Source organism: Gracilinanus agilis, chromosome 2 (genome assembly GCF_016433145.1).
Source record: "Gracilinanus agilis isolate LMUSP501 chromosome 2, AgileGrace, whole genome shotgun sequence".
NCBI classification, from domain to species: Eukaryota; Metazoa; Chordata; class Mammalia; order Didelphimorphia; family Didelphidae; genus Gracilinanus; species Gracilinanus agilis.
Window position 1 is genome coordinate 352,704,309 of NC_058131.1, and position 11,237 is coordinate 352,715,545.

Below are 11,237 nucleotides of genomic sequence, written 5' to 3' on the forward strand. Positions count from 1 at the left end.
GGAAAGAAAGAAAGGAGGGAAGGAAGAAAGAAAGAAAGAAAGAAAGAAAGAAAGAGAGAGAGAGAAAGGAAAGAAAGGAAGAAAGAAAAGTCTAGAAAGGTAAATTGGCTCCCAATCATGGGAAGGTCTTGTATGCCAGGTTATGGACTTTGGATTTGATCCTATAGGCAATAAAAGAATTCAGGAGGAGGTGAAAGGGGAGTGCACGGAGGAATGACAAGAGCCAATGCCTGGCATGTTGGTGTTGGTTTTTTGGACAAGAACATAGAAATGATGGAAAGAATTCCTTCTACCAAGGCAGATGGGTACCTACTCTGCAACTTATTGCCTTACAGAGCTACTTGAGGACACTGAGAAGTTCATGAGGTTATAGATTTAGAACTGGAGGGGACCTTAGAGGGCATCGAGTTCAACCCCCTCATTTGACAAAAGAGGAACTAAGACCCGGGGTCCTGCCTAGGACACACAGCCAGTATGTATCAGAGGAGGGTCTTATACTCTGGCTTCCTTGGCTTTGAGGCCAGCTCCCCAATCTAGAGGCCACGATGCCTCTCATGTAACAGGTGCCTGATCAAAGTTTGCTGAATTGAATGGAATCAATTAGATCTGTGCTTTCAGAAGACGAACCCAGTAATATGTGTGGGATGGTTTGGAAAGGAAGCGGCTATAGACAGGGAAACTGGTTAAGAAGCTGTTGCAATAGTCCAGGCAAGAGGCCATGGGAGCCTGTACCGGGCGATCACCAAGGCAGCAGGAAGGCAAGAATAGCCAGAATAGACATTTAAATAGACATTTCTAGTATGATAGAAGGGCACTGGATTTGGAGTCAGAAGACCAGTGTAGAATTACTATCTGTATGACTTTGGATAAGTCACTTCAATTATTTGAGCCTCAGTTTTCCCAATAATATAATGAGAAAGCTGGTCTAGGATCAGCATTGGCAAACATTTTTGAGTTCACGAGCCCAAACTGCAACTTCAAGCTGCCTCTGAGTCCTCCCCCCCATCCCATTACCCTTGAGCAGAGGGAGGAAGTGCTCACCAAAGTGAGCCCAAAGGCAGTTGGACAGAGGGGTGGAGCAGCTCCCCCTCAACCCATGCTGGCCTAGCATGTGTGCTAATACTTCACCAAGGCTGGTCTAGATGATCTCTAAGGCTCCTTTTGGGGACATCTAGGTAGTGCAGTAGATAGAGCACTGGGTCTGGTGCCAGGAAGACCTGAGTTCAAATCTGGTCTCATATACTTCTGAGCTATGTGACCGTAGGCACATCACTTGGCCTCTGTCTGCCTCAGTTTCCTCAACTGTAAAATAGGGATGATACTAGCACTTATCACCTAGAGTGGTTGTAGGGATCAAATGAGACACTGGTAAAGCACTTGATATGTTACTGTTAATAAATGCTGGTTTCCTTCTTTACCTCTTCCCTTCCTGCTAAAAATCATCAGAACTCTGAAAGGAAGTGAATTGACAGGACTCTAAACTGCATGAATGTGGAGGGACATGGAATGGAGAGAAGGTCAGGAAAGGCTACAAGTCCATGTGGCCTCCTGGAGAAGGGAGGGGAAGGATATCAGATAACCTAGAACATTAGACTCAGAGAAAACACCCTAGAGTTTAGGGCAGTATCAAAAAGAAAAAAAAAAGAGAGAAATAGCATAAGATCCTCCCTCCTCAGACCTTATTCTGCTCTGGTTGGAACCTCTCCAGGTGGGCCAGAGGCTTGAGAAGTGACAGAGCATCTAGGATAGAGGCTCAACTCTGAAATAGGGAAGGCCTTTAAGACTGAGAAAGGTCAAAAGACACCTACATACAACCTCACTTGCTTTTGCTTCTTTCTTTTTTCTGTCCTTGTCTCTCTCTGTCTCTCTCTGTCTCTCTCTGTCTCTCCCTATCTCATAGGCTCATAGGTCTTAGATCTAGAAGAGATTTTGTTGTTATTGTTGTTCAGGTGACGGACTCCAGGACTCCATATGGGGTTTTCTTGGCAAAGACACTGGAGGGGTTTGCCATTTTCTTCTCCAGCATTTCCCTCATTTTACAGATGAACATACTTAGAAAGTGAAGTGACTTACCAAAAGTCACACAAAGTTTGAACCTAGGAACCTCTGATTCCAGATCTAATCAGTGCTCCTGAACTCTACCCAACTCAGTTGATTTATGCCAGAATCAAAAGTTTGAGAAATGTCATTATGTAAACCAACCAAAGTCTAGAAGAGACTCATAGACCAGCCTTAATCCCAGGGTGATGTTTGGAAAATCACTCTACCAGAAGGTCCTCTCAGCTCTAATATTTTAAAATTCAAAGAAAGGGCAGAGACCATCATCCTCATTTTACAGAGGGGAGAGAAAGCGAGGCCCAGAACCAAACAGAGACTTGTCAAGAAACATGGTAGGCCAAAACTAGGCAAAGAAATGCACCTCGGGACCCTCTCACTCATAATTCAGTGATTCGTCTGCTCCCACAATGGTTCACTCTCTCTGTCTTAGGGAGAACTCTTTCCCCCTTAGGTAAGAAGGTCCAGGAGAGCCAAAGTATAGGCTGCCAGTTGACGGCAAAGATGAGGAAGGGAAGCTTGTGGGAAAGCTGCAACCATTGGCACTAGAAACCAACAGAAGCAGCCTCCCTAGAAATCAAGCCAAGACTTTCTGATCCAGATATTATGCTCACCCAGGGTAGAGGAAGGCAAGAAAGAAAGGGAAGAGTGATGGTGTCCGTCTAGCCTGCCTGGACCTACCTGCGCTGCTCACCAAGCCTGTGAGCACCTCACTGTCTTCTAGAGGGCTTTAAGGTAAGAGAACATGGCTAGCCATGTGCGGAGAGTAGAATGGAAGGGAAGGGAAACTTGCTTCAGTTTTCTCTAGTACCCCCATCCTCATCATCCCACCCCCTGGAAAACCAACCAGTACTCTTCTAGGCCCGTGGACAGTCCCAGGCAGTTTTAGAAGAATTCAGAAACCCACTGTATCCAGACCACTCTGCTCAACAAGGTCCTGGGAAAGTAAGAAGGTGCTTGTTTTCTTTGACATCCTAGTCCCCTGTCTTCATGAACTGGCTTGTGTTTTTCTCAACTTGGAATGCCCCTCCCCTGCTTCTCTATCTGCTCAAAGATACTCATCTAATCTTCCTTCAAGACTCAACCAGTCTCTTACCTCAAAGAATGAGGGATGCTTAAGACTGAAAAGGGACTTTAGATATCACCTAGTCTAACTTCCTCAGTTTATAGATGAGAAAACTGAGGCCAAGAGAGGGCATCTGTTTCTGTGTCTCTGTCTCTCTATGTTTCTGTCTCTCTCTCTGTCTCTTTCTCTGCCTCTATCTCTCCCTTTCTCTTTTCTCTTCGACTTCTCCCCCTTCCCTTTCCTCCTCTTTTCCCCCTCCCTTTCCTCTCTCTTCCCCTCTCTTCACCTTCCTATTCTTCTCCTTCTCTCTCCCTTTCTCCCTTCCTCTCTCTCTCCATCTTTCTCCTTCTTCTCTGCCTCCCTGGCTCCCCTAATCCTAGCCCTGCTTGGAAGTTGGGAGTCAGCATCTCAAAGTGAACACTTGGATGGCTGAGGCCCCACTATCCCCATAGAGGGGAAAAGGGGAAAATGGTATAATGTGTGTGGGCCAGGAGAGACTCATCACAAGGGGAAGGAGAGACACTGTTCTGTATTAGCCAAGAACCTCCCTTGCCTCTGCCTGTCCCAAAGGACCGTCAGTCACTTCTGGCTGGGGGTCTTTCACTTCCAGCCCTTTGTATCATCTAGGAGAAGTCAGCATTAAAAGGCAACTACTACTTCTTTAATAGTTGACTGGACCACTACATGTATTTTTAAATGTTTGTTATTTAATTATTTTTAACATTCACTTCTTTAAAATTTTGAATCCCAGCTTCTCTCCCTCCGTCTCCTTCTCCCCTACCCACCATGAAGATGATCAATATATTAATTATACACGTGAAATCACGCAAAACATATTTCCATATTAGTCATATTTCTTCCCCAAAGCAAGAAAAATAAAGTAAGAAAATTCGACTTCAGTTAGCACTCAGAGTACATGGGTTCTCTCTCTGGAGGGAGGAAGCTTAATTTTTTATACAATTGATTTAGATCCTTGTATATTTGAGTAATTAGACCTCTGTGAGAATTTTTTGTTATAAAGATTTTTTCCCAGTTTGTTGTTTCCCTTCTGATTTTGGTTGCATTGTTTTTGTTTGTACAAAACCTTTTTAATTTAATATAATCAAAATTATTTATTTTACATTTTGTAATTTTTTCTAAACTCTTGCTTGGTTTTAAAATCTTTCCTTTCCCAGAGATCTGACAAGTATACTATTCGGTGTTCACCTAATTTACTTATAGTTTCCTTCTTTATATTAAAGTCTTTCATCCATTCTGAATTTATCTTGGTGTAGGGTGTGAGATGTTGATCTAAACCTAATCCCTCCCATATTGCAAGCCATTCCCCAATTGATAAATGGGCAAGGGACATGAATAGGCAATTTTCAGATAAAGAAATCAAAAGTATCAATAAGCACATGAGAACGGGTTCTAAATCTCTAATAACTAGAGAAATGCAATTGAAAACAATTCTGTGGTACCACCTCACACCTAGCAGATTGGCTAAAATGAAAGAAGGGGAGAGTAATGAATGTTGGAGGGGATGTGGCAAAATTGGGACTTTAATGCACTGCTGGTAGAGTTGTGAACTGATCCAACCATTCTGGATGGCAATTTGGAACTATGCCCAAAGAGAGATAAAAGAATGCCTGCCCTTTGATCCAGCCATACCACTGCTGGGATTGTACCCCAAAGAGATCATAGATAAACAGACTTGTATGAAAATATTTATAGCTGTGCTTTTTGTAGTAGCAAAAAACTGGAAAATGAGGGTATGTCCTTCAATTGGGGAATGGCTGAACAAATTGTGGTACATGTTGGTTATGGAATACTATTGTGCTCAGAGGAATAATCAACTGGAGGAATTCCATGTGAACTGGAAAGACCTCCAGGAATTGATGCAGAGAGAAAGGAGCAGAGCCAGAAGAACATTGTACACAGAGACGGATACACTGTGGTAAAATCGAATGTAATGGACTTCTGTACTAGCAGCAATGCAATGATCCAGGACAATTCTGAGGTATTTAGGGAAAAGAACGCTACCCACATTCAGAGGAAGAACTACAGGAGTGGAAACACAGAAGAAAAACAACTGCTTGAACACTTGGGTTGATGAGGACATGATTGGGGATATAGACTCGAGAAGACCACACCGATGTAACTATCACTAATATGTAACTAAGTCTTGACTCACCACACATGTTAAAACCAGTGGAAATGCGAGTTAGCTACGGTGGAGGCGGGGTTTGAGGGGGTGAAGGGGAAAGTAAAAACATGGAGGGAGTCCATGTTTCATCTTGAGTCCTTTGGAGATGTCTTGGATCATTGTCTTGATCAGAGCAGCCACGTCCTTCACAGCTGATTGCTATTTGGAAAACTACTTTTAAAGAAAGTTCATGGATAAACCAATGTTACCCTGGGGTGTGCTCTCTGGGGCAATAGTAGGAGTCTGTCCCTGGCCCTGTTCTGTTCAACATAGATCATAGGATTTATAGCTGTAAGTGGTCTTAGAGATCATCTGGTCCATACACAGTGAGAAAAGAGAGGGCCACAGAAGATGTGTGACTTAACCAAGATCACACAAAATAAGAACAGAGCCAGAATCTGAATGTAGGCTCTGACTCCAAATCTAGGGCTCTATCCATTATACCATAATTTGTATTTAACAATGATTTTAAAAGGCAAAACTCCTTGGCCTGGCTCTCAAGGCTTACCACAACCAAATTCTATAAACTCCCTCCTCAGAATCATGACTTTCCTCAACATGAGACAAACTCCGGTAACCTTGGATTGCTCCCCAAACTCAGCCCCATTCCCCCAGCCCCCACTTTGTGCCTCTATTCATTCTGATCCCTAACAAGGAAACACCCTCCTTCCCAAGCTTTATTTGTTGAAATCCTAGCTTTTCTTCAAGACCCAGCTCAAATGTCACCTTTTCCTTGTGACCAAGGCCTCCACTGATGCACGCTCCCACACAGGACAGAAGGGCTCGATCCCTCCATCCTCTGTACTCTCATAGATCTTCTTAGATCATTCTGTTTTGGGTTATATTCCCTTGACCTACATACCCTACTAAGGAAGGAGGAGACAAGAGAAGGAATAAACTTTTTTTCAGTATCTGCTACATACCAGACACTGTGCTAAATGCTTTCCAGATATTATCTCATTTGATCTCATGAGGTTCCTGGAACATGGGAGCTATTATTATTTCCATTTTATAATTTGAAGACATGGAGGCAAGAGAGGTTAAGTGACCTGTCCAGGCTCACACAGCTAATAAGTGATCAAGGCTCTTTATCCACTAAATAGTAGGTTCCTTAAGAGCAAATCCTGTCTTTGTATCCATACCTGTATCTTACCCAGCAACCTTATACATAATGGGCATTTAATGACTTTGCTGAATCAAACCGGAGGCTTGCTTAACAGATTTGGAGTGGCAGAAGGGAGAACTGGCACAGCCAGATGATAAAATCAGGATCTCAGAGGATCTTCATTTGGGAAAGATGAAAGGAAAACTACTAAGGTAAAATTTAACTAGGATAAAGATAAAGTCACACGATCATTAATACTGAAGATACAGGGTGGTGGTGGGCATCTAGGTGGCATCTAGGTGGCTCAGTGGATTAAGAGCCAGGCCTAGGGGCAGGAGGTCCTGGGTTCAAATCTGACCTCAGACACTTCTAGCTATATGACCCTGGGCAAACCCCCATTGCCTAATCCTTACCACTCTTCTGCCTTGGAACCAATATACAATACTGATTTTAAGATGGAAGGTTTAAGGGTTAAAAAAAAAAAGACCCAAGATATTATCTAGCTCAATCCCCACATTTTACAGAGAAGGAAACTAAGGCCTCAGACAGGAAGAGGTTGTATAGGAATAAGTGTAAGGCATGGATTTGAACCCAGGTCTTCTGACTCTTTAACCTCTTGCTGTTTCTATTACGCCATCCTACCTCTTCCAAAAAATCAATTGCACAAGTAAAGAATGGGGAAGCGATGGCTAGGCAATAGTTCAGCCGAGAAGACCTGGGGGTTCGGTGACCTGAGAGCTGACTGTGACTCACCAGTGTGACGTGGCAGCTAGAACCAGCACTGTACTCTTAGACTGCATGGGCAAAGACATAATGGCTTCTATAAAGTCAGGATGCTAATAGTCTGGCCTTGGCCAGATCACCCTTGGGACACTGTACATTGTCTGTAGTTTTTTATCAGGAGCATTGATAAATCTGAGCAATGCCAGTGGAGAGTTTCCAAGAGGAGAAGGGGCCTGGACACCATATTGTACAAAAATCAGTTAAAAGAATCAAGAATGTTAATTATGGAGAAGGGAAGGCTTAGAAGAGTCATGAGTCATGTCTTCAGGTAGCCAAAGGGCTGTCAAGGGAATCTGTGTTTCATTCTACTCTATCAATGAACATTTTTATCCATGTTTTAGCAATGACTTGATTTTCTTTTTAACCCTTACCTTCTGCCCTAGAATCAATACGATGCATTGGTTCCAAGGCAGAAGAGCAGTAAGGGCTAGGCAATGGGGGTTAAGTGACTTGCCCAGGGTCACACAGCTAGGAAGTGTCTGAGGTCAGATTTGAACCCAGGACCTCCCACTTCTAGGCCTGGCTCTCAATCCACTGAGCCACCCAGTTGCCCCCTTAGCAATGACTTGAATGAAGGAATAGATGGCATCTTTGATAACATAGAATAATTTTGTTGTTCAGTTGAGTCTGAATCTTCTTGATCCCATTTGGAGTTCTCTTAGCAAAGATACCAGAGTGGTTTGCCATTTCCTTCTCTAGCTCATTCCAGAGGTGACTGAGGCAAATGGGGTTAAGTGAGTGTCTGAGGCTGAATTTGAACTCTTCTAGACATGACCCTCTATCTGCTGTGTCACCTAGCTGTCCTGTCATGGGAAAGTGGAAAGAGATTGTTCTGCCAGGCACCAGAGGACAGAGCTAGGGCCAACGAGGACGTGGCAAATAGGTCTATTTTGGTCCAACTTAAGAACTTTTCACTTTGACAGAGCTGCCAAAAAGGAAAATGACTTTCCTTGGGAGCTAGTGAGTACCCCAGTGATGAAAATGTTTATTCAGGGATTGGATGACCATTTGTCAGGGCTATTGCAGTAGGGAGTTGGACTAAATTCCTGCTGGAGTTCTTTGCAGATTTGAGATTCTGATGTTCTTCTTGTGGAGCTCCAATAACCTCCTTGCATGAAAGTTGGGCATTCCAAAGCCCCAGAAAATGATTCAGAAAGCCCATTCTCCACACTCTTTCCAGAACTGGACTCCCAAGAGAGCACCTAGGCTGTGCCAATGCAGCCACTGGGGGCTTCTCCAGGCTATGTAAGTTTGAAGGGGAGGAAACAGGGGGCGGGGAGTTGGGGGGGGCCCTTGATGGGATGTGCTTGGGGAAATCTCTTCTTCTGGGTCAGCAGTGCCTCGAGTGTCCATCCTGAGAGCTCCAGTCATTAGCTTGTCCTTGCAGAACTGAGGGAGACTTTCATTAAGCTTGACTACAAAAGGAAATCAAGTTACTATGGATTCCTATATGAGATTAAGCTTCCTGTCCCACCTTTCAAGGTGGAGGGCCTTGGATCAGATTAGGTCAGAGCATCAAGGATCTAGAGCTGGAAGGAACCTTGGAGGCAATCTCATTCAATTTCCTCATTTTATAGTTCAGGAAACTGAGGTCCAAATACAGGAAGTGATTTGTCCAAGGGTCCGTAGATAGTAATCCATACGATAGAAGTTGAACCCAAGTCCCTGGACTCTAGAATCATTGCCCTTTCCAGATGATCTTTAAGGTGCTTTCCAGCCTTAACTATTAAGATGTCCCTCGTGGCCCAGTAGAAAAGGTCCTGGATTTGATTTCAGAGGATCTGAATGCAAATAAGATACTACCATCCTTCATAAATCATCCTGTGCCTCCACAATCCTAAACCTTCTGCTGAAGAAGCTTTGCATAGAGGTGACTGAGGGTGGGGGGAGGTGGGAGGGAGCTCTGATTGCAAAATTCTGCCAGGACTTGCTCCAGTCCCTGGCCTTGGGGCCCGGAGGTCAGCTCTTGAAAGATTTATCAGCTCTGTAGGAGCTGGGATTCCCATTGTGAAACCCACTGGGGGCAGACAACAGGAAGCTGGTGAGCCAAACTGGAGGAGTGAGCCAGCCAGGGGAGAAGCAGCCAATGTGTGCCAAATCAGCCACAGGTCACTCAGGAAGAAGGAAAGCCCTGCATCCAGATCTGTTCAGGTCACATTCAGTTGAAATACCTGGTAATATTGCATCGTGGAGAGGCTCTGGGTTCAAGTCCCACCTCTTCTCCTTACAGGGAAACTGGCTTTGGACAAGTCATTTAACTCCATTGAGACTCAGTTTCTTCATTTATAAAAAGAGTACAGTAAAGTAATAATTGTATAGTAACTACCACCCCAGGGTTGCTGCAGCAGAGAAACGCTTTGCAAACCTTGAAAAGTTACAGAAATAGGAGCCATTTAGGCCAGGCCTAGAGATGGGAGGTTCCAGGTTCAAATCTGGCCTCAAACATTTCCTAGCTGGGTGACACTGGGCAAGTCACTTAATCCCCATTGCTTGGGCCTTTACTGGTCTTCTGCCTTGGCATCAATACATAGTACTGAATCTAAGATGGAAGGTGAGAATTAAAAAAAAAGCTATAAAAACATATTCTTGTCTGGCATTCAAGGCTCTCCATAATCTGGCACTATCCGATTTTTCCAGTCTTACTCATATGTCTTTTTAGGTTAACAGTAAAATAGGGAATTAAAGTAGATAATCTCACAGCCCTATACCCCTACTCCTTTTCTCTCCAGTCTTGCTCTTTGCTCCTGAATAACACCTGGATTACCTTACCTAATGCTTTGACCTATGCCTAGACTTTCCTCCTTCCCCTTATATGCCTGTTAAATGCTCATCTACCTTTTAAAGCCCAGATTTTAGTGCTCAGGACTCAGGCAGAAATAACCCTGTTGTGTACACAGTTCTCGTTAGATCACATCTAAGAACTTCCTTTCTTTCTGGATGCCACCTTCTGGGAAGGTCATTGATAAGCATCACGTGAGCATCCAGAGAAGGGCCTCCAGATCACACTAAATGGAAACTGGTTGAAGGAAATGAGGATGCTGAGTCTAGAGAAGAGAAGATTCGGGGAAACATGATAGGTCACTATGTGCAAAAGAGATTAGACTTGTTCTATTTGGCTGCTAGTGACAGAAATAGGAATAGGACAGAAAAGAAATAGGAAAAAAAGATTGGAAAAGGAAGAGTTGGGGGAGTTAAGTGGCTTAGTGGATAGAGTGTCAGGCCTGGAGATGGGAGTTCCTGGGTTTAAATGTGGCCTCAGACACTTCCTAGCTGTGTGACCCTGGGCAAGTCACTTAATTCCAATTGTCTAGTCCTTCCTGCTCTGTCTTGGAACAGATACTTAGTATTGGTTCTTAAATAAAGGAAGGGTTTGTTTTTGTGTTGTTGTTTTGTTTTGTTTTTCAAAAAGGGGGGGTTGGGAAATGGAAGAAAGGCAGATTTAGGCTGGATGTTAGGAAAAACTTCCTAAAGATTAGTTCTGCCCAAAGTGGAATGGGCAGCCTCTGGATGGAGTAGATTTCCCTTCACTTGGAGGCCTTCCCAAAAGGCTGGACAACAATCACTTCTTGGGTGTTGTTGAAGGGATTCTTGCTCCAGTATAGGTGGTCACAGAAGTCCTTTCCAACCCAGAAATTCTATGATTCTGTAATGTACATCTGTTCTAACAAACTTTCCTCTCAAACCCCACCCCACCCCGAAATTCATTCTGTACCTCTATCATGAACTCTTTTCAGGTAAAATCCCAGATTTGTGTTTTGTGTCTTGATGCCTCCAAGTAAACTGTAAGCTCCATGAGGTCAGAGATTATCTTAACTTAACCTGTATCTCCTTCAGTGTTATATGTGGTGCTCTGCACATAGTAGGTTAATAATGTTGAAGGAAGGAAGGAAGGGAGGGAGGGAGGGAGTGGGGAAGGGAGGGAGAAAGGGAAGAAGGGAAAAAGGAAGGATGGAAGGAAGGAAGGAAAGAAAGAAAAAAAGGAGGAAGGAAGGAAGGAAAGAAAGAAAGAAAGAAAGAAAGGAAGAAAGAAAGAAAGAAAGAAA